Source organism: Calidris pugnax, unplaced genomic scaffold (assembly GCF_001431845.1).
Source record: "Calidris pugnax isolate Ruff unplaced genomic scaffold, ASM143184v1 scaffold145, whole genome shotgun sequence".
NCBI lineage: Eukaryota > Metazoa > Chordata > Aves > Charadriiformes > Scolopacidae > Calidris > Calidris pugnax.
The window spans coordinates 359723-383510 of NW_015090939.1; the positions used below are offsets into that span (position 1 = coordinate 359723).

Genomic DNA, 23788 nt, shown 5'->3' on the forward strand with positions numbered 1-23788 from the left:
TTTAGGTACCTATTTTTAAGGGCAGCCCCACAGCTGTAGGTTGCCCGTGGCCAGGGAAATTGCCGGGGCTGGCATCGGGCTCCCTGCCACCTTCCTGACAAACACGAGGCTTTTACTGCTTTCCTGAGCCTGGTGCTTCCCCCTCAAAGCTTTTCATGTCCAAAAAAGCATCAAGATTTAAGAGCAGCTCCCGCAGCTTCAAGAGGCTCCTCTGTTTTCCCTCCCTTCAACCCCAAGGACTATTTTTTTCCCCCCCACAGCCCTGGGGAGGAGAGAAGGGGGGACCCCAAGAAGGTGTGACATGAGGAGAGACCTCCCGAGCAAAGCCAGGGGGGCCTATAGATCTATAGATTAAAGAGAGAGCCAGGGCCGAGTGCCAAGAAGGGTTGTGTCACTTGGAAGGGCCAGGAGTTGGGCTCAGCAGCACAAGTCTTTCCATTGCTGGTGACTCACTTGCTGACTCCTTCTTGGCCACCCCTCCTGGGCTGGAAGGAGCCAAGGGAAGAGCCCAAAAGGAGCTGCTCACCCTCTAGAGCTCCATGCCCTTGGGCAAAGGGGCTGCAGGTAGATGGGAACATGATGGAGTGATGCCACTTGTCTTCTGCTGCCTGGTAGGGAAAGGTCTTGGTCCAGCTTTAGGACCTCTAGGTGCTGCTTCTAGGTGGTGATAACTCCGGGTTGCTTCAAGGAAAAAGGTGAAAGCTTAATTTTCTCCTTCCCCATGGTGAACTGGGAATTGTTAGAAGCAGCACCCTCTAGGAAAAAAAGTAAAAAAGTAAAGAGATGTTTCAAAAACCACTCAAGAGATCTGAAAACTTTCCTTGTAGCCGTTTCAGAGGTGTCTTTTTCTCCATCTAGTTCTCGAGGTGACCCATAGGTCTCTGTCTTTCCTCTTGGTTTCTCTGGTGCTGCTCCGTGTTGGAGGGATAATATTGAACGGGGCAGAGAGGAATTAGCTCTCAACTCTCACCCCTGAAGAGGTTAAATGCAGCTTCTCTGGGCAAAAAAAAAGGTATTTTAATGCTGAATAAACTGAGATTGTACCTTCCCCTAGCCGGATGCCCCGAGCATCCCCTGCCTCTTGCACCTGCAGAGCGTGGCTTTTGGAGGGCAGGAAAATGGGAAGTGTTTTCTTCTAAGCTTCTAAAATAAGCTTAGAGTCAGCACTTCGGTTTAGGCTTTTTAAATTTGGGAGCAAGGAGTTGAAAGCATCGAAACTACACCGCTGTTTGTTGTGGGAGAAAACGCCAGATTTTTTTATTTTTTTTTTTTTTACTTCTCAACAACAGCTGAGCTTTCAGGTTTGGTTTTGCTGAAGGGAAAGAATTTTCCCTTTTCAAAGCCTCTTTCCGACGCCTTTTCCACGTAGAGGAAGCGGGGAGAAAAGCGGGAGGAAAAAACCAATTTGGGCGAAGCTATTTCTGGGAGGGAGGGGAAGAAAAAGGAAAAAAAAAAAACGCCAAGATTTTGGACCAAAGGGAGAATTCCCCTTTGGCAACTTCCCTGAGAGGTGCCCGTGCTTCCCAGGTGGCAGCTCCCTGGATCCATATCTCCTGGGGTTTCTTTGCCAACATCTGGTCCCCAGTCCATCCCGAGTCCAACAGTAAGTCCTGCCATTAATTTCCGAGCCTTTCAGATAATGTCCCCTGTGCGTGCAAACTCACGCGAGGGTTAAATATCCCTTTAAGCCTCCTTTTGGCTTTTTCCAGCCAACGTGTCATTTAAATAACCTAATTAAACGAAGCCCTTTCATTTTTGCAGACGATGTTTAGATGATGCATATAATTGCCCCGAGAGCGCAGCTGTCCAGCTGGCAGAGAGGTTAGAAAAGATGTAAAAGATTTTTTTATTTTTTTTTTTAATAAAAACAAGACCCTCCTCGGGTTTGGGCTCGGTGGCTGAGGTGGGAGGTTGGTGCCTTGCGTGGGGCTTCAAAATAGGGGTCGTGGGGCTGTCAGGGATGCTCTGAGGGCAGAAATCCCTCTCTCACCCCTTCTGTCTTGTAGTTTGACTCGTCAAGTTTGGGTTTTGTGGGATATTAAAGGGTTTTATCTCTCTTGGTTGGCAATTCAGCCAATGGACCTTCGTGCCTGAAGTGATGGGTGAGCCCTGGAGTCCTCCTTGCCCCAGCCATCCTGGAAAGAGGCTTTTTGGGATGCACGAGGTGGCCGGTCATCTTTTCATCCCTACCTTAGAGTCACAGCTTGCACAGGGGAGGCCAGACAAGTTCTTCTTGCAGCCTTTTGGATGGTTTTTGGCTTCTTCTTCCCTCCCTCCCTCCCCTCCAATGCATCCATCTGCGGAGCAGAGCGCCACGAGGAGCAGCTCCCTCGGCAAGGCCAGGAGTGTCTTTGGGAAGGGGGCCAGCTCCATGCGGATAATATTTCCATTAACTCAGGGAGCGAAACGCTCGGGCTCAGGGCCCAGGCCATGCTGGAGAAGGCAGTAGAGCTGGAGGAACGGTGCTTGTCTCTCACCCAGATGTCAGCGAGGGGCCAGGAGGACAGCAGGACCCCGGCAGGGAGGGTTTGATGGTGGCAACTCCTTGGCATGATGTGGGACAGCATCTCCTTGAGCTTGTCCTCAGCTCGCTGTGGGGCAGGAGGACGTGGGCTGTGCTAAGGGTGCTCTGAGGAACGCTTGGTGCCACCACCGTCCCATCCCGCCTGGGGCTGGCACGGCAAGGAGGTGACAGCAGCTCCCCCAGCTCCCTCAAATTAGCTAATTTCAGCTAATTAGCTGGAGTTCCTTCTCCTGGGCGTGCGGAGATCGCACATCTGGCCAACAGGGACATGTGTTTCCGGGACCCTCTTCTCCACGTTGTGAGTCCATCCCACCCGGAGCCAGAAATCCTTCTCCCTGGAGACTTGCTGTGCTGACACATCCTCTCTGGCCACAACAGAGCAAATTCTGCTTTTTTTAAAAAAAAAACCAAACTGATCCAAGCCAGAAAGCTCTTAGTGTTTCCCTTTTCCAAAGGGTTTGGGCCACGTCAGATCCTGTGGGCACGGTGGCTGTTGTCTTCTCCTCTCCCAGTGTCCACCAAGAGCCTTGGAGAGGGGTGTAAGCAGGATAGGTCCCATCTCCAGTTAGAACAAGTGTGGTCTCACCCAGTTAACACCAGTGAAGCTATCCCTGCTTCCATGGAGAAGCAATAACTCCCCACCCTGCGTGGGGCTGCCCTTTCTTGCTCCATTTAGGGACCAGGGGTGCCCACCAAGGACCGGTCCTCTTGTAAACCTTGACCTTGGCCATGCTCAGGCACCACCTGAACCCTGTTTGGTGGATAAAATATCCCAGCAGAAACCCTCTGTGCTGTCACTTCCACTTACAGATGATGGTGGTGACGTTGTTGTGGTGGGGAACAACAGCTTTTTGGCCACGTTGCCACCTGAGTCCACGAGAAGGACCTTTCCCTGACCAAGAAAACCCTCCAGAAAAGGACGGCCAAGGCAATATTGATGCTCCCCCCTGGTTTTTGCAGCCCGAGTTGTTTTATTTCTCCTCTTGCCCCCTCTCTCCCAGCAGCACAAAAGGACATTCTTGTACCAGAGTGATTTTTTTTTTTTTTTCTGCATATTTGCAGCGTGAGGGAAGCAGGAGGGGTGAGGGCAAGGAAAGGAGGGGGGTGGGATTGAAAGGTTTGGGAAAAAATCTCACACAGGGCTTAGTTTACAAGGGACAGCTGAGAGTATAAACCCAGTCCCCAAAGAGGGTTGTTAGGAGCTTTTCTGGCAGCGTTTCCCCTCCTACCCCCAACCTCTGGCGAAGCTGTTTTGAGGGAAAACAGGGAAAGGAGGGGAGCGTTGTTGAATGCTCCGAAAATCAGATGTTAAGAGAAAAAAAACCCACCAAACCGAACTCCAAACCCCCCCTGACAGACACAGAGAGGCCCATTGAGTTGAGCAAATAAACCAGGGCAAGTGGGTGGTGGGCAAACTGGTGCAGACTGGGGTCTTTGGCATCCGAGATGTCATTATTTGGTAGGATAAATGGTCCCAGAGAGGGACAAATGTCCTCCTTGTAAAATTAAGGGTGCAGAGGTGTTCAGCAGGGAACAGAGAACCCTAAAATTCACAGTAAATCCCCATCCCAAACAGTTCTGCTGTGGGGAACCCGTCCATCCCCTTTTGGTGCTTTGGGATGTGGGTTTTAGGAGGTGTTTGGGGCACACGGAGCAGGGGGTGGGTGCCAAGGTGAGATGCCATTCCCAGCAGATCACTTGAAACTTCATCTCCGTGTGCTTTTCCGATCTGCGGTGTGGCTAAAGATCTTGATATGGGAATAATGGGGATTAGGGAACCAAAATGAGGAGCCTCTGTGGTTTTTATAGGCGTGGAATTGAAAACTCCGTTTCGGGGACACAAGGAGGCTTTTGGTTCCTGCAAGTCCTGCTCATAAATCCAGCCATGCCAGCTTGCCTCGTGTTTAATATCAGATTATTTCTTACTCCTTGGGCTACGAAAAGCAAAAGCCCTGGTGAAAAGCCCTGGGCTGCCCAGGGAAGTGGTGGAGGCACCATCCCTGGAGATACTCAAAAGATGGGTTGACGTGGTCCTTGAGAATATGGTTTAGTGTTGGGTTTGGTGGGGTTTTTTTTGGTCAGAGTTAGGTTGAGGTGGGATTGAAAGGTTTGGGAAAAAATCTCACACAGGGCTTAGTTTACAAGGGACAGCTGAGAGTATAAACCCAGTCCCCAAAGAGGGTTGTTAGGAGCTTTTCTGGCAGCGTTTCCCCTCCTACCCCCAACCTCTGGCGAAGCTGTTTTGAGGGAAAACAGGGAAAGGAGGGGAGCGTTGTTGAATGCTCCGAAAATCAGATGTTAAGAGAAAAAAAACCCACCAAACCGAACTCCAAACCCCCCCTGACAGACACAGAGAGGCCCATTGAGTTGAGCAAATAAACCAGGGCAAGTGGGTGGTGGGCAAACTGGTGCAGACTGGGGTCTTTGGCATCCGAGATGTCATTATTTGGTAGGATAAATGGTCCCAGAGAGGGACAAATGTCCTCCTTGCAAAATTGAGGGTGCAGAGGTGTTCATTAGGGAACAGAGAACCCATAAAATTCACAGTAAATCCCCATCCCAAACAGTTCTGCTGTGGGGAACCCGTCCATCCCCTTTTGGTGCTTTGGGATGTGGGTTTTAGGAGGTGTTTGGGGCACACGGAGCAGGGGGTGGGTGCCAAGGTGAGATGCCATTCCCAGCAGATCACTTGAAACTTCATCTCCGTGTGCTTTTCCGATCTGCGGTGTGGCTAAAGATCTTGATATGGGAATAATGGGGATTAGGGAACCAAAATGAGGAGCCTCTGTGGTTTTTATAGGCGTGGAATTGAAAACTCCGTTTCGGGGACACAAGGAGGCTTTTGCTTCCTGCAAGTCCTGCTCATAAATCCAGCCATGCCAGCTTGCCTCGTGTTTAATATCAGATTATTTCTTACCCCTTGGGCTATGAAAAGCAAAAGCCCTGGTGAAAAGCCCTGGGCTGCCCAGGGAAGTGGTTGAGGCACCATCCCTGGAGATGTTCAAAAGATGGGTTGACGTGGTCCTTGAGAATATGGTTTAATGTTGGGTTTGGTGGGTTTTTTTGGTCAGAGGTAGGTTGATGGTTGGAGTAGATGATCTTAAAGGTCCCTTCCAACCAAGGTGATTCTGTGTTTGCACAGGGCTTTATCCCTAATATTGATACTGTCTTTGGATTGCACAGGGTTTTATCCCTAATATTGATACTGTCTTTGGATCTCAGCGAGTCCCTCAACCTCGTAGGATAAAGTTCATTTTCAGGCCTGTAGTCCCAGTCTCTAACTGGGCAGCAATGGTGGAGTTTCAGCCCTCCCCAGATACTGCCCTGATCATCACCCATACTCAATATATTTCAAACTGTTGTTAATCACTGACCTGGATGAAGGGATGGAATGTACCCTCAGCAAGTTGGCTGATGGTACAGAACTGGGAGGGGTGGCTGACACCCCAGAAGGCTGTGGCCCCATCCAGAGAGACCTGGACAGGCTGGAGAGCTGGGCAGAGAGGAACCTGATGAACTTCAACATGGGCAAGTGTAGGTGCTGCACCTGGGGAGGAATAACCCCCCCAAACCAGGACAGGTTGGGGGTGACCTGCTGGAGAGCAGCTCTGAGGAGAAAGACCTGGGAGTCCTGGTGGACAAGAGGATGCCCAGGAGCCAGCAATGGGCCCTGGTGGCCAAGAAGGCCAACGGCATCCTGGGGGGCATCAGGAAGAGGGTGAGCAGCAGGTGGAGGGAGGTCATCCTGCCCCTCTGCTCTGCCCTGGGGAGGCCCCAGCTGGAGCACTGGGACCAGTTCTGGGCTCCCCAGTTCCAGAAGGACAGGGAACTGCTGGAGAGGGGACAGCAGAGGGCTACAGAGATGATGAGGGGCCTGGAGCATCTCTCTGATGAGGAGAGGCTGAGGGACTTGGGTCTTTTTAGTCTGGAGAAGAGAAGGCTGAGGGGGGATCCGATCAACACCTATAGATACTTCAAGGGTGGGTGTCAGGAGGATGGGGCCAGGCTTTTGTCAGTGGTGCCCAGGGACAGGACAAGAGGAAATGGGCACAAACTTGAAGGTAAGAAGTTCCACCTAAACCTGAGGAGGAACTTCTTTGCTGTGAGGGTGGCAGAGCCCTGGCAGAGGCTGCCCAGGGAGGTGGTGGAGTCTCCTTCTCTGGAGACATTCAAACCCCACCTGGACACATTCCTGTGGGACCTGTTTTGGCAGGGGGTTGGACTGGATGATCTCCAGAGGTCCCTTCCAACCCCATATCACTCCGTAATTCCGTGACATAGGGCAAAACCTGATTTTTTGTGAGGTGTCTCACCAGAATTCGTTTTCATCCCATCCTCAAACAGCCGCTGAGGCTGTCAAATTGGGGTTTTCTCAATCTGAGCCTCATTTCCCTCCCCGTGGGGGTGCACACACAGGTTTGTGTGCTCCCTCCCTGCCCCGGTGCTTATTAGAAACACGCTGGCTGTGAATTAACGACCCCGTACACATGTATCTCTCGTTAAACCCTACGGGGTGGAGGTAGAGTCGTTGCCCGGGGCTCTCTCTGTGAGATCTCTCAGCACCACATGCAATAAATATGTTTTTAATAAGCAGTCATTAATGACTGGACAATAACAGCTTTATTAAGCTTAAATTAAAGACATGCTTGGGAACCTTAAGCGGAGACTATATGGTGTAATGGAATATACTGGAATTCAGCTTTTTCTTTTTTTTTTTTTTTAAAAAAAAGACTTTTTTTGCAAGCTGTAGTGGGGGAATAAGACGCGTTCCCTGAAGGTCTGATCTAACCCTGGGATCTTCCTGCTTTTCAATGGAGTTATTTTGGGGGTGCTCGAGCATCCTTTGGAGGAGGGATGCAGGGGAAAGAGAGCCCCTCTTTCTCTAATTTTTTGGGAGGGCTTGAATAGCCCAATAAAGGCCAGAACACTTATGATTTTCTGCTGCTTAACCCCTGTCTACTGAAATCCTGGGGGTGACTCGTCTGCCTGAGGGTTTGGGGGTCTTTGTGGGGTTTTTTTGCCCCAGGTTGTCCTCATCTTTGGTGATCAGTGAGGATGGAAAGCGAGGCAGGGACTGTGCGTGGCTCCGGCGAGCAGCGAAGGACGCCAAAAAAGGAATCCCACTCTTTATTAGATGATGACAAAACCATGGTAAAATAACAATAACACCTGGGCACAAATATCCGAAGCACATTAAGCGCAGGGGTTGGGCTGGAAAAAGCTCAGGACAACCTTACAACAAGAATCCCAAGCTGTTGGAAAGCCATTACCGTAGCCTGTCCCACCGCTGTTTTACCACCCCTGCATCCTCCTGGAGCTCTTGCTTTCTTAAACGGGCTGATTTTCCATCTTCCTGACTCAAATTTGCTGGGGCAAACTGGTTTTCAAACCTACAAGGATCAGCTCGGGTCCTTCCAGGGAATATCCAGCCGTTTGGGTTTGGGTTTGGGTTTGTGTCTCCAGGGCTCTGTTTGCCCTGATGGACCTTTGGCTTTGGAGATGGTCCAGTAGAGGTGACCATGGACCTGTCTTCTACCCGGTTTTGGTGTCCCTGCACCAAAGGGCAGTGGGTAAAAGGCACGAGAGGGTTTGCTGGAAAAATGCCACGGGTCTTGCATCAACTCCCTTCCCTTAAATCCACTTAAAATGTCCTTCTTGACCTCCCTCTGCTCCTCTCCCACTGCTTTGGATCATCCAAGCCCCAGCTGTGTCCCCAGCCATCCCTTGCTGCCCTTCTCCAGCTTCCCCTACCATCTGCCTGGCTCTTCTTGCCCCATTTACTCCCCAGCTATCAATTTTTATATTTTTTTTCCTATTTATATTTAAAAATTAACATCAATCCCGGTTCTCCCTATTCCCGCTCAGAGGGAATGACCATCTCTGGTGTTTTAAATACAGATTATACTTCAGGATATAACTCTTGAGCACGTATCTTGCCCACAAGAAGGCGTGCAGATCTGACTCTGATTTTTTTTTTTTACTGGCTCAGAGGATGCTCTGGAATCAGCACAGGGATGAAAACTGGGCTGTGAAGTGGCTTCTGACGTCTCTGTCTTAGAACTGGACAAAATGAACCAGATTCCTCCCCAAATTCGTCGGCTCTTTGCCAGGGGTTGAACAGGGTCCAGCAAATAAGGATTATTTTATTTTATTTTTTTGCTGTGGAGTTGGCTCCCTTGAATATTCCACTTTACAGTCGGAAGGGTTGTGTACATTTTAGCACCAAGGGTTGCTGGAAAACATGAGATGTTTCTGTGTTCAATGGGGGGAAAAAAATCAGCTGTGGGGTGTTTTTTTGGATTTTTTTGGGGGGGGGTGGTGAAAACAACAACTAGAAAACGTGATTTTTGGCTGAAGCTCTTTGCGTTGCTCTTTTGGGCTGGACTTGGAGGATCTTCGTAGTGTTATAGCGAGGTGGGGTTTATTTATGTGAGTCCCTGGGCTTGAAATTGGGCTAAGTTTTGTTGTTGTCATCTAAGATGTGTTGGTTCTCTGTGTTTACCACTTCAGTCCGTCAAAAATATAGATTTTTTTAAGTTTTTTTAGACATACTGTAACCCCTGGCACCGCTTGCCTCTTGTGGATATTTAGACTTCTGTATACAAAGCTGGGAAAAAAAAGCACTTTTCCTTCAAAGCCTGTTCAAGGGGCAAAACAAACTTCCCACCTCTGGGTTTTACAGCATCGTTGCTCCAGACACGATAAATATTTGGGTCGGGCAGAAGAGTGTGGAATGACATCCCTAAAGAGCCCACGGGGCGGTTTGAAGTGGACTCTGATCTCCCTCCTGCTCTTCTGAGCCCTCAAGAAAAGCAAGGGAGGTAATAAAATAAATATTTTACCTGAAAGCATCCTGATGGGTGACGATTTCCACCCCCCTCTGCCCCTTCTGATTGTTTTCTTGATCAATCAGAGTTTAGGAAACTCTGAAGTATCAGCTGGAGGCTTCAAGGAGATCAAAGCCCCCCCATGGAGGGTGCTGTGCAAATATAATAAAATCCTTTTCCCTGCCCTGAACGGGGAAAAGAGAGAAAAAAGGGGGTTTTACAGCCGTTTCCTCATTCCACCCCAAGCCTGGAAATCCCCTTTTGGTCTTAGGAGGTGGTTGAGTCCTGTGCAAAGAGTTGCTGGTCCAGAAGATGCCAGGGAAGGGGCTGGTTTGTGTGTCACCAGCTGTGTGACAACGTCCTGGGGTGTGAAAAGACTCCCAGGGTCTGTCTCTGGGTACCCCAAGGTCTGTCTCTGGGTACCCCAGTAAGCCCAGGCAGCAAAATAAGGATAACTGGTTTACGAGGGTGTCTTTTTGTGCCCACCTGTGTCTTTGGGGACATCCTTAAAGCAGGAGGAGCTGCTCCAGCTCAACATTTGCCTTGGGTTTTGCCATAAAACGCCCAAACCCAGAAAAAGCAGGTTGTGTTCAAGGAGTGGGATTGACTTGAGCAAGAGTTGACTTGAGTTAACTCTTCTCCTTCGCACAACCGCTTTGTCGTGGCAGCTTGCAGAAGTGGTTTTGGAAGCATGAATCACTCCAGAGGATGAAGGATTGAGCAAGGCATTGGGTCAGCAGGTGGGATATCAGGGATATCATATTTAAATATGGAATTAGCAGCCTCTTCCCACGTAAAAGTGCTGGACCTGGAGTGTAAGGATGTCTGGGCAGAGGATGGAGATCATGGACCTCCATCCACAAGACCAGGTTGGACGGGGCTTTCATCAACCTGGGCTGGTGGGAGGTGTCCCTGCCCATGGCAGGGGGGTTGGAACTCAATGATCTTTAAGGTCCCTTCCAACTCTAACCATTCTGTGATTCTATGACCTTAGAACAGAGGAGAAAAAGAGATAATTTGGAGCTGGGCTGCAATTACCTACCTGCCTGGTCCTTCTTCGGCATCTCCCCAGTGGGGAGCTGGAGTTTAAAGCTCTCATCAGAAGAGAACTTCCTGAAGAGCAACCCAATGTTGTGAGGCCTGGTGGGACCAGAGCCTTTGGCTCCGGCGTGTCTAGGGACTGAAAAGCTGATGATTAGATAACTGTAAACCATCCCTATTTTACAGCTCCTGCTGGCTTTGATCAGGATGGGAACGAAGCACGCCAGGCTCCTGGGGTGGAGAAGAGAAAAGGGTTTTTTTTTGTTTTTTTGATTAAACAAAGTCTGGGCAGTTTGGCCCTCCCACAGGATTTTCTTCTGGCCTCGGGCAAGTCTCCAACTCCCTCAGTGCCTCGGTTTCCCCAGGGCTGTCTCTTTGCTGTGGTGCAATGAGTAATTTGAAGATCATCTCAGGTGCACCTTGCTCTGAGATGAGGTCAGGGGGAGCCTCCAGGGCTCCTGCAATTTCATTTAAATTTGGTGTCTATGAACTGTGAGGGTTTTAGAGAGCCCAGAAGGTGCCATCTCTTGGCTGATGTTACCCAGGGATGCAGCAGTTGATGTTACGTGTTGTTGGACCTCCTTGGATGGAGTGGCCAGGGCAGTTAATGCCCCACAGGGTGTGGGGTGGTCCTTTCAGACCCCAAAGCCTTTGGAGAGGACACCCAAGGCTGCTGTGGGTGCCTCCTAAACCAAAATCCAGGCTCTGGTACTGACTCACTCCATCACCACGTGTCTCGGTTTCCCCATCTCCAAACACTTACCCACCTCTCAGGGATTCCAGGTGAAGGAACTAATGGGTTCCTTCCTGGTGAACTACAATAATCCTGTGTCCCCAGGTCCCTGCTCCAGCCCCTCCATCCCATGGCTGCCCCTTTACTTGGGTGTAGATGTCAGAGGAGCTGCCACCCTCCTTCTCCCCATATTCCTCTTGTCCTGGTGTCCCTTTGAGTGAGGAACTCAACGAGAAAGACTTACCTGAGTAGGTTGGATATCTCTATTCTGTCTCTTGCAGGGTTTGCTGTGTCATGCGTGGGCACACAGGTCATTTGCCCTCCCCCAAGACCTTTTTGAGCACTGAAACATCACCATTTTGGGGAACCTGGGCCACCCCAGCAAGGTCAGGCTTAAAAACAAGCTGCCACCACCTTGCCCAAAGGAGCTGCAGTGAAAACATGGGAAATTGAGACTAGGAATAGGGGAGGAAAAGGGCCAGGAAAGGTGTTTAAATGTTTAACTGCTTTTTTTTCTCCGTACACAAACTAATGATCAGGGGTTTTCTGCCGCTTGGCACTGAATTAAGAAAAATTTCCCCAAATCAAGACTGTTTTTGCCTCTTCTGCTTGAAAAAGGATTGACTGGAGGTGTTCATCTCATCCTGGGAATGGTTCTTCTGAGGCTGGCAGCCCAGAAATGGGAAGATGGGCCAAGTAGAAGGAAGGAGAAGGGGAAAAAAAAATTAGAAAAATTAGAATTGAAGAAAAAATGGGATTTAACCAAGTCTGAAGCTGGTGGGAGTGAAATCCCCCAAGAGCTACACATGGTCCCGTCCTCTTCGATATCTCCTGGTGCCCATGTCCTTATCTCCAGGGAAGAGATTTTGGTTTCCTGCCTCCTGAAATGTGCTGAGAAAAGTCCATCCTTGTCTGTAGTGGTCTCCAGCACGGGGCTGCTGTGTTTTGCCCGGTTGCTAAGCTTGTCTCATGCCTGGTTAATGCCTGGTGAGGTCATGGTGCCATTTAGCCTTTTCGTGGATAATTCAGGATTATTCATGAACGAAATGAAGAAGAAGCAGGTGTATCCATGGGCTGCCTTCGTGGAAAGAAGCAAAAAAACAACCTTGGGAAAATACAGGGAGCCCAAAGTGCTGGTTGAGCTGAGGGAGCTTCAGGGAGTGGGGGGAGATGGAAATTTGTTGAAAGCAGCAGAATCTAAAGCTTTTTATGCCATTAACCCTGCAAATGTGGGGGGGTTTAATCAGTCTTAGTGAAGATAGTGTCCTGTCCCGTAACAGCAGAGTGCTAGGAGGAAAGATTTGGAGAAAAGCTGTGTGTTTATATTATTTGAGGGGGTGGTCCACATGAAAGCAAGGGATTTGGCATCTCTGGAAGGGTTCAAGGGCAGGTTGGAGGGAGCTTTGAGCAACCTGGTCTGGTGGGAGGTGTCCCTGCCCAGGGCAGGGGGTGGGATTGGATATTCTTTAAGGTCCCTTCCAACCCAAACTGTTCTGTGATTCTATCTTTGTGTCCACAGCATCTCTGTGGCCTCATCCTTCCTCCTTTGGAAGGGGCTGAGGTGTTTTCTGTGCTGTGTTCCATCTCCTCCACAGGCAAAAAAGGTGGAATAAACCCAAGAAACCTTTAAATCGTAGAATCATAGAATCATTCAGGTTGGAAGAGACCCTTGGGATCATCGAGTCCAACCATCTACCCAACTCCACAAAGTTTTCCCCTACACCATATCCCCCAAAACCAGAGCTGCCTGTTTTGGGGGTAGACGTTGGTGTCAATCTATGTGGTCATAGTGGCCCCTCTCATTACTGTGAACGGCACGACTGTGACAATGTTCTTCTGGGGCAGGTCCCATCTCTGTGGGGGCCAACTGCCCATGTGGTGGTCTCTGGTGGTCTTGGAGACATGGCCATGCTCAAGCATTGCTTTGAGATCCCTGTCCAACCCATAGTCCTCTGTTTCTCTGGTCTTGTCTAGATGCCTGAATGCAAAATCAGGGTCTGTGTGCCCAGGAAAAATGCTCCCTTGTGAAGCGTACAGAAAAAAAGAACATCTTGACTTTTACTGGAAAAGAAAAAAAAGGTTTTAATTGATCATTCTCTGCTTAAAATGGAATTTCTCTGAAGCATCCAGAAAAAAAAGAACATCTTGACTTTTGCTGGAAAAGAAAAAAAAGGTTTTAATGACCCGAACTTGATCATTCTCTGCTTAAAATGGAATTTCTCAAATTTCAAGTTTTGGTCTTTTTATTTTCCAATAAAACTAGTCCAACGCTTTCAAGGAAATCAGATGCAATCCACGAGCTTTCTCCATTTAAATGAAAGCACAATTTTCCCTTGAAAAAATAATTTGAATGGGCATTTTTTCAAGCTGTCCTAGCAGGGATTTTTGTGGTTCAGCCTGAAGGGAGGAAGCTCCGTTGGAGAAACATGGAGCAAAAGCAGAGCTTGGGGAGTCCAGGACAGCAGAGCATTATCAGGGACCAGCATTTCTGCAAGAAACTTGAATTTCACACCTTCACTGGGTGTTAAATCGTCCCAGGGTTGTGTTTTCTGCGCTGGTCAGGTGGGTCCAGGGGCAAATCCTGGTGTTGGGAACTGGAGGCTTTGCCCTGCGCATCCCATGGGGCTTGATTTGAAGAGATGGGCTGTTCCTAAGACATGAATGCTACAGAATCTCCCCAAAAATGCTTTTTTCTTGAATGGGCGGGCAGGGAATGGTCCAGAAATAGACATTTTATACACCAGGGTATGGATATGCAGGTCTCCCATGCGAGGAACCAGGGGCTGGTCTCACCCCCTGCAGCCCCTTGGGGTTATTCAGAGGTGATAAGTGTGTAGACTTTCACTTTATTAAATATAGAGGCTGGAGATGCTTAAATTTTCAGTAGGTGGACCCAACTTGTTCTCATTTCCACCACTATTTTTCAGTTTGTCAGGAGTGGAGACTTCAACAAAACCTACTTTCACCCCCGTGGCAGGGACTGAGGGCCACCTCGTGTGCGAGGACTCCTCAGTTCTTCTAATTGAAACAATCGGAAGGTTTTATATAAATCAATGTCTTTTGCAAATCATTCGAGGGAGGAAAAAGTCTCCTTAAAGTGGAAGGAAGGGAAAAATGTGTGTTAAGGCCCTTCTGGGCCCTTTGGGAGATGGTGGCACTACCAGGGGTGGTGTTGACCAATCCCGTTCACCGTGTCCCGCTTGGAAATTTCAGTAAATCTAAAAGATTATCTGTTGAAATACATTCCCCAAATCTCTTCACTCCATGGGGCTCCCTTGTGGTTCCCCAGGTCTCACTGGAGACATGAAAGATGGGTCTGTGTCTGTATTTTCTCCACCTACCTCCATTTTACATTTTTTACACCCAATTTGTGCAGGGACAGACGCTGAAACAAAAGCAAAGTGGAAGCTCTTTCCAATCCCATTTCTTCCCAAATTATACATATGTGAACCCAATGTACACGTGCTCTCATTAGAGTTAGGGTTAACCTTTCTTTTTTTCTTGACAAATAGTAAATTCACTCAAAAATGTGGCAGAGAAATGACTCACAAATACCCGTCTAATTTGGCAAGTGTGTTTTGGCCAGAAAGGAGTGATTTTTTTTATTTTTTTTATTTTTTTTTGATGTAGAAATGTTTTGCTTTGACATTTTTCAAAATAAACCCTTTTGACCCTTCTTTCTGTATAGGGGATTTTCAAAAAAAAAAAATTGACCGAACCGAAGAGAATATAATGTTCTGTTCAACTGAAAGAATAAACTCTCAAATTAAAAGAATGAATCAAAGTGAAACAGAAGACTGTTTTACATCAGCAAAAAAATTAAGTTGACCCAAAGCAGTTTTTTTGTTTATATTTGGCTCTTTTTTTTTTTTTCTGACAACTCTCCGAGGAGTCAGTTACTTTTGACCCAAACTGCAAGTTTTTCCTGCTGTTCTTTTTTTTCTCCCTTATTTTAACCACCGAGGCCACAAACCTATTATATTCAGGGAAAAAAACTCCCCTCAAATTATAGGCAGGAGCCCTGCGTTTGCTCTTTTATTTCTCCAGGGGAAGGCAGTTTGCTCACACCTACATCTTTTAGCTTCCTTTCTGGTCAGGCAAACCCACTTTGAGGGCAGTAATGGCTTAAAAAAAAATAAGAATAACATCAATAAATTATATTTTTTCAATAAAAATAACTCCTGGTTGCGGGCGCTACCTTAAATTATCGGAATGCCAGATATTTCTCGAATATTTGGGGGGAAAAGCCTGAGATTGCACTAAGTAGCCCTTTGCTTTATATCTTTATTTATCTCCCTGCTTGTTTTGGGGCTGTTTTGGAGGCTGCTCGGATATTTCAGCCCCAAACACCCCCCCTGGGTGTAATTTTGGGTGGGTTTTCCTCTAGGCAAAAGCCCCCCTAATTAGCACCCAGGCCCACCCAGCCCCACGCCTGCTTTAAATCATCCCCCAAACCCAAGACCCACATAAAGGGGGGTGATGTCAGCCCCGGGGCGGCTGCCCATCCACCTTTTCCACCCAAATTTCCCCCTTTCCACCTCCTCTGCTGCCAAATTCCTACACCCCGGGGCTGGGATCGCTTCCACGGCATCCGAATCCCACATAGAGAGGGGGACCCAACCCCCCAGCCCATCTGTTCTTCCCACATTTGACACGAAAACAGCTTAAAAAATACCTTATAAATTCAAGTTCATACTCTCATCCCATTAACCATCACCTTCTCCTTGGGTTCTCCCAAACCAAGCCCCTTCGTGGCATCTGCGGCTCTTTAGGTTGAGGTTAAAGCTGTTTTTTCCCTTCTCCCCCCCCCAAAAAAAAAATTGCCCAGTGACCACAAGGACCTTGGCTTGACATAATTTTCAGGAAGTCTTAAATTCTGCTTTTTTGCCAGGTTTCCCAGGTCAGGTACACAAAGCCTGACCTGTGTGAATAATGGTTTCTGTGGTTTACGGGCAGTTCCTAAAAGCTTAATAATTAAGAAAGTGCTTGTGGCTCAGTCCAAATAATTCTGTTGATTTTTCTCAGCTTGTAAAAAAAAAAAAATAAATAAAAAATCTGAAGGGTTTCTTATCGAATCAGAGTCACTTCGGTCTGTAGGGAATTTATTTTTTTTGCCGTTTCCACGCTGATTTTTCTCCCTTGTGGCTCCCCAGGTCTCACTGGAGACATGAAAGATGGGTCTGTGTCTGTATTCCTTCTGGGCCCTTTGATGAGATGGTGGCACTACTAGAGGTGGTGTTGACCAATCCCATTCACCGTGTCCCGCTTGGAAATTTAAGCAAATCTAAAAGATTATCTGTTGAAATACGTTCCCCAAATCTCTTCACTCCATGGGGCTCCCCCTTCTGGGCCCTTTGGGAGATGGTGGCACTACCAGGGGTGGTGTTGACCAATCCCGTTCACCGTGTCCCGCTTGGAAATTTCAGTAAATCTAAAAGATTATCTGTTGAAATACATTCCCCAAATCTCTTCACTCCATGGGGCTCCCTTGTGGCTCCCCAGGTCTCACTGGAGACATGAAAGATGGGTCTGTGTCTGTATTTTCTCCACCTACCTCCATTTTACATTTTTTACACCCAATTTGTGCAGGGACAGACGCTGAAACAAAAGCAAAGTGGAAGCTCTTTCCAATCCCATTTCTTCCCAAATTATACGTATGTGAACCCAACGTACACGTGCTCTCATTAGAGTTAGGGTTAACCTTTCTTTTTTTCTTGACAAATAGTAAATTCACTCAAAAATGTGGCAGAGAAATGACTCACAAATACCCGTCTAATTTGGCAAGTGTGTTTTGGCCAGAAAGGAGTGATTTTTTTTATTTTTTTTATTTTTTTTTGATGTAGAAATGTTTTGCTTTGACATTTTTCAAAATAAACCCTTTTGACCCTTCTTTCTGTATAGGGGATTTTCAAAAAAAAAAAATTGACCGAACCGAAGAGAATATAATGTTCTGTTCAACTGAAAGAATAAACTCTCAAATTAAAAGAATGAATCAAAGTGAAACAGAAGACTGTTTTACATCAGCAAAAAAATTAAGTTGACCCAAAGCAGTTTTTTTGTTTATATTTGGCTCTTTTTTTTTTTTTCTGACAACTCTCCGAGGAGTCAGTTACTTTTGACCCAAACTGCAAGTTTTTCCTGCTGTTCTTTTTTTTCTCCCTTATTTTAACCACCGAGGCCACAAACCTATTATATTCAGGGAAAAAAACTCCCCTCAAATTATAGGCAGGAGCCCTGCGTTTGCTCTTTTATTTCTCCAGGGGAAGGCAGTTTGCTCACACCTACATCTTTTAGCTTCCTTTCTGGTCAGGCAAACCCACTTTGAGGGCAGTAATGGCTTAAAAAAAAATAAGAATAACATCAATAAATTATATTTTTTCAATAAAAATAACTCCTGGTTGCGGGCGCTACCTTAAATTATCGGAATGCCAGATATTTCTCGAATATTTGGGGGGAAAAGCCTGAGATTGCAGTAAGTAGCCCTTTGCTTTATATCTTTATTTATCTCCCTGCTTGTTTTGGGGCTGTTTTGGAGGCTGCTCGGATATTTCAGCCCCAAACACCCCCCCTGGGTGTAATTTTGGGTGGGTTTTCCTCTAGGCAAAAGCCCCCCTAATTAGCACCCAGGCCCACCCAGCCCCACGCCTGCTTTAAATCATCCCCCAAACCCAAGACCCACATAAAGGGGGGTGATGTCAGCCCCGGGGCGGCTGCCCATCCACCTTTTCCACCCAAATTTCCCCCTTTCCACCTCCTCTGCTGCCAAATTCCTACACCCCGGGGCTGGGATCGCTTCCACGGCATCCGAATCCCACATAGAGAGGGGGACCCAACCCCCCAGCCCATCTGTTCTTCCCACATTTGACACGAAAACAGCTTAAAAAATACCTTATAAATTCAAGTTCATACTCTCATCCCATTAACCATCACCTTCTCCTTGGGTTCTCCCAAACCAAGCCCCTTCGTGGCATCTGCGGCTCTTTAGGTTGAGGTTAAAGCTGTTTTTTCCCTTCTCCCCCCCCCAAAAAAAAAATTGCCCAGTGACCACAAGGACCTTGGCTTGACATAATTTTCAGGAAGTCTTAAATTCTGCTTTTTTGCCAGGTTTCCCAGGTCAGGTACACAAAGCCTGACCTGTGTGAATAATGGTTTCTGTGGTTTACGGGCAGTTCCTAAAAGCTTAATAATTAAGAAAGTGCTTGTGGCTCAGTCCAAATAATTCTGTTGATTTTTCTCAGCTTGTAAAAAAAAAAAAAAATAAAAAATCTGAAGGGTTTCTTATCGAATCAGACTCACTTCACTCTGTAGGGAATTTCTTTTTTTTGCCGTTTCCACGCTGATTTTTCCATCTAAATTTAAAAGGTGACAAATTTAGCAATGGCAATCTACCTAGAAAATCACAGACGTGGGAGAAGCCCAATCTGTGCCCGGGTTGTGTCTGAAAAAGCCCAAAGGGGACTATTTTTACTCCCTCCAAATTTTTTCCTTTTGGAACAATTTGCGAACCCAGCGTGACCTCGCCATCCCTTGTGCTGTTTGTGGATCCCTGACAATGCTTTTTGGGGGAAAAATGGCACACAGGTGTACCCAAAATGACAAATCCTGCCTTTCCCCCATTTTTATTTCTCTTTTTCTCCAAATACCAGGGATTTCCCCTCAGGATAAGCCGGTGAGGGCAGCAAGCCCCGCGTGTGCTGGTGGAGAGTGGCTGCCAGCGCCGTAAAACCTATTTTTTTGGGTGATTTTCTATTTTCTTTCCTGTTTTTCTGGCTTGCCTGGCAGGAGGAGAGCATTCTGCCACGGCTGGGAAGATGAAAACAAGGGAAACTTTTACCGGTGACTTGGAGGCATCCAAAAAAAATCATTTGTGAAGCGGTTCGGAGCCGGAGATGTGTTCAGAAATGGGATTTTTTTATTTTTTTTTTTCAATAGTGCCATTCATCTGGGAGCCCAAAGCCCTTTGCTGGGGAGGAAGACTCATTTCCATGGGGGGAAGCAGGGGTGACATGGCCAAGGAGCAGCCCACAGCCCCTGTCCCCTGGTGTCCCCTCTTCTCATCTCCTGGAGGAGCTTGGATGTGGGTAAATTGGGCCAGGTCTTGCTTTGGTCCAAAGCATCCAAGCTCTTCCGAGGCACAATGATGGTTATAAAATCCATTCCACACCAAAATTTTGTTGTTTTACACCACTAATAACAATGCTTATTATTTTTAATTGCTGAAATGAGGCAAGACTGTGACTTTTAGGTAGGAGGAGGACGTTGGGGAAGGAGGCAGCAAGAAAATAAGTAGGAGACTCGTGGCTTTGGTTGTGGGGTAGAAAACTGGAAAGACCCTTGGGGGGAGGAAAAAATAATATTATTTTCAAATAACAGTTTTCTGTTAGAAATGCCCAGACTCTGGATATTTCTCCTCTTGCAAGGTGCTGGCATATTCTTTTCAAAGGAAGCCTGAAACCTTTTAATGAGAAATATCAAAGGAAAGGTTTTTTCTTTCGCTGACATTTTTCACCAAACCAAAATATGTTTCTTGACAGGCTCCGAAGTGACCCAGATCCTCCATCCAAAGGCAGGCGGGTCTCGAGGAGAACTTACCAACATATCAAAGAGCTCCAGGCCAGGACTTTTCCTTTCCACTTTCCCTGCAGCTGCTGCCATTCCTCTCAAGAAACATGAAAATAAGGTAAGGAAAATGCCTCCTTGTGTATGTTTTTAGTGCTAATGCCTTGGAAGAGCTTTTCTACATCCCTCGTCCTGAGGGTATTTGTTGAAACGACACAGGGCTCGTGGTGGCAAAGATTTTGGCCATGAATTGAGTGTTGTTTCTTTTAACTGCCTTTGAAAAATCCTCTTTGAGGGTGTTGTGGAAGACGGGGGTGGCCACATCCAGCAGTAAAACTGGAGAAAGGATAAAATTGGGGAAGAAATGGGATTGTCATTGGCTGGATGTGGCTTTTTGCAGAACACTCTGCCCCCAGGCTCAGAATAGAGCCATAGAATAGTCCAGGTTGGAAGGGACTGTTAAGATCATCAAGTCCAACCATCAACCCACCACTGCCCAAACCACCACTAACCCATGTCCCTCAGCACCACATCTGCCCGGCTTTTAGATCCTTTCAGGGATGGTGGCTCCACCACTTCCCTGGGCAGCCTCTTCCAGTGCTTGACAACCCACCAGGTTGGACGGGGCTTTCATCAACCTGGGCTGGTGGGAGGTGTCCCTGCCCATGGCAGGGGGGTTGGAACTCAATGATCTTTAAGGTCCCTTCCAACTCTAACCATTCTGTGATTCTATGACCTTAGAACAGAGGAGAAAAAGAGATAATTTGGAGCTGGGCTGCAATTACCTACCTGCCTGGTCCTTCTTCGGCATCTCCCCAGTGGGGAGCTGGAGTTTAAAGCTCTCATCAAAAGGGAACTTCCTGAAGAGCAACCCAATGTTGTTGAGTCCTGGTGGGACTCAAGCCTTTGGCTCCGGCGTGTCTAGCGACTGAAAAGCTGATGATTAGATAACTGTAAACCATCCCTATTTTACAGCTCCTGCTGGCTTTGATCAGGATGGGAACGAAGCACGCCAGGCTCCTGGGGTGGAGAAGAGAAAAGGGTTTTTTTTTGTTTTTTTGATTAAACAAAGTCTGGGATGATTGGCCCTCCCACAGGATTTTCTTCTGGCCTCGGGCAAGTCTCCAACTCCCTCAGTGCCTCGGTTTCCCCAGGGCTGTCTCTTTGCTGTGGTGCAATGAGTAATTTGAAGATCATCTCAGGTGCACCTTGCTCTGAGATGAGGTCAGGGGGAGCCTCCAGGGCTCCTGCAATTTCATTTAAATTTGGTGTCTATGAACTGTGAGGGTTTTAGAGAGCCCAGAAGGTGCCATCTCTTGGCTGATGTTACCCAGGGATGCAGCAGTTGATGTTACGTGTTGTTGGACCTCCTTGGATGGAGTGGCCAGGGCAGTTAATGCCCCACAGGGTGTGGGGTGGTCCTTTCAGACCCCAAAGCCTTTGGAGAGGACACCCAAGGCTGCTGTGGGTGCCTCCTAAACCAAAATCCAGGCTCTGGTACTGACTCACTCCATCACCACGTGTCTCGGTTTCCCCATCTCCAAACACTTACCCACCTCTCAGGGATTCCAGGTGAAGGAACTAATGGGTTCCTTCCTGGTGAACTACAATGATCCTGTGTCCCCAGGTCCCTGCTCCAGCCCCTCCATCCCATGGCTGCCCCTTTGCTTGGGTGTAGATGTCAGAGGAGCTGCCACCCTCCTTCTCCCCATATTCCTCTTGTCCTGGTGTCCCTTTGAGTGAGGAACTCAACGAGAAAGACTTACCTGAGTAGGTTGGATATCTCTATTCTGTCTCTTGCAGGGTTTGCTGTGTCATGCGTGGGCACACAGGTCATTTGCCCTCCCCCAAGACCTTTTTGAGCACTGAAACATCACCATTTTGGGGAACCTGGGCCACCCCAGCAAGGTCAGGCTTAAAAACAAGCTGCCACCACCTTGCCCAAAGGAGCTGCAGTGAAAACATGGGAAATTGAGACTAGGAATAGGGGAGGAAAAGGGCCAGGAAAGGTGTTTAAATGTTTAACTGCTTTTTTTTCTCCGTACACAAACTAATGATCAGGGTTTTTCTGCCGCTTGGCACTGAATTAAGAAAAATTTCCCCAAATCAAGACTGTTTTTGCCTCTTCTGCTTGAAAAAGGATTGACTGGAGGTGTTCATCTCATCCTGGGAATGGTTCTTCTGAGGCTGGCAGCCCAGAAATGGGAAGATGGGCCAAGTAGAAGGAAGGAGAAGGGGGGAAAAAAAAATTAGAATTGAAGAAAAAATGGGATTTAACCATGTCTGAAGCTGGTGGGAGTGAAATCCCCCAAGAGCTACACATGGTCCCGTCCTCTTCGATATCTCCTGGTGCCCACGTCCTTATCTCCAGGGAAGAGATTTTGGTTTCCTGCCTCCTGAAATGTGCTGAGAAAAGTCCATCCTTGTCTGTAGTGGTCTCCAGCACGGGGCTGCTGTGTTTTGCCCGGTTGCTAAGCTTGTCTCATGCCTGGTTAATGCCTGGTGAGGTCATGGTGCCATTTAGCCTTTTCGTGGATAATTCAGGATTATTCATGAACGAAATGAAGAAGAAGCAGGTGTATCCATGGGCTGCCTTCGTGGAAAGAAGCAAAAAAACAACCTTGGGAAAATACAGGGAGCCCAAAGTGCTGGTTGAGCTGAGGGAGCTTCAGGGAGTGGGGGGAGATGGAAATTTGTTGAAAGCAGCAGAATCTAAAGCTTTTTATGCCATTAACCCTGCAAATGTGGGGGGGTTTAATCAGTCTTAGTGAAGATAGTGTCCTGTCCCGTAACAGCAGAGTGCTAGGAGGAAAGATTTGGAGAAAAGCTGTGTGTTTATATTATTTGAGGGGGTGGTCCACATGAAAGCAAGGGATTTGGCATCTCTGGAAGGGTTCAAGGGCAGGTTGGAGGGAGCTTTGAGCAACCTGGTCTGGTGGGAGGTGTCCCTGCCCAGGGCAGGGGGTGGGATTGGATATTCTTTAAGGTCCCTTCCAACCCAAACTGTTCTGTGATTCTATCTTTGTGTCCACAGCATCTCTGTGGCCTCATCCTTCCTCCTTTGGAAGGGGCTGAGGTGTTTTCTGTGCTGTGTTCCATCTCCTCCACAGGCAAAAAAGGTGGAATAAACCCAAGAAACCTTTAAATTGTAGAATCATAGAATCATTCAGGTTGGAAGAGACCCTTGGGATCATCGAGTCCAACCATCTACCCAACTCCACAAAGTTTTCCCCTACACCATATCCCCCAAAACCAGAGCTGCCTGTTTTGGGGGTAGACGTTGGTGTCAATCTATGTGGTCATAGTGGCCCCTCTCATTACTGTGAACGGCACGACTGTGACAATGTTCTTCTGGGGCAGGTCCCATCTCTGTGGGGGCCAACTGCCCATGTGGTGGTCTCTGGTGGTCTTGGAGACATGGCCATGCTCAAGCATTGCTTTGAGATCCCTGTCCAACCCATAGTCCTCTGTTTCTCTGGTCTTGTCTAGATGCCTGAATGCAAAATCAGGGTCTGTGTGCCCAGGAAAAATGCTCCCTTGTGAAGCGTACAGAAAAAAAGAACATCTTGACTTTTACTGGAAAAGAAAAAAAAGGTTTTAATTGATCATTCTCTGCTTAAAATGGAATTTCTCAAATTTCAAGTTTTGGTCTTTTTATTTTCCAATAAAATAAGTCCAACGCTTTCAAGGAAATCAGATGCGATCCACGAGCTTTCTCCATTTAAATGAAAGCACAATTTTCCCTTGAAAAAATAATTTGAATGGGCATTTTTTCAAGCTGTCCTAGCAGGGATTTTTGTGGTTCAGCCTGAAGGGAGGAAGCTCCGTTGGAGAAACATGGAGCAAAAGCAGAGCTTGGGGAGTCCAGGACAGCAGAGCATTATCAGGGACCAGCATTTCTGCAAGAAACTTGAATTTCACACCTTCACTGGGTGTTAAATCGTCCCAGGGTTGTGTTTTCTGCGCTGGTCAGGTGGGTCCAGGGGCAAATCCTGGTGTTGGGAACTGGAGGCTTTGCCCTGCGCATCCCATGGGGCTTGATTTGAAGAGATGGGCTGTTCCTAAGACATGAATGCTACAGAATCTCCCCAAAAATGCTTTTTT

The 23788-nt window shown here is 47.6% G+C and overlaps 1 protein-coding gene across 1 annotated transcript in view; it reads left to right on the top strand.

Annotated features, from left to right (window-relative positions):
• LOC106893671 (sorting nexin-19-like) overlaps positions 1–19788 on the top strand; it is a 129148-nt gene extending 109360 nt beyond the window's left edge. The window contains exon 13 of the mRNA XM_014951838.1: positions 19660–19788. The gene's annotated coding sequence lies outside the window, so the exon portion shown is untranslated. The remainder of the gene's footprint in view (positions 1–19659) is intronic.
• The last annotated feature ends 4000 nt before the right edge of the window (positions 19789–23788 follow it).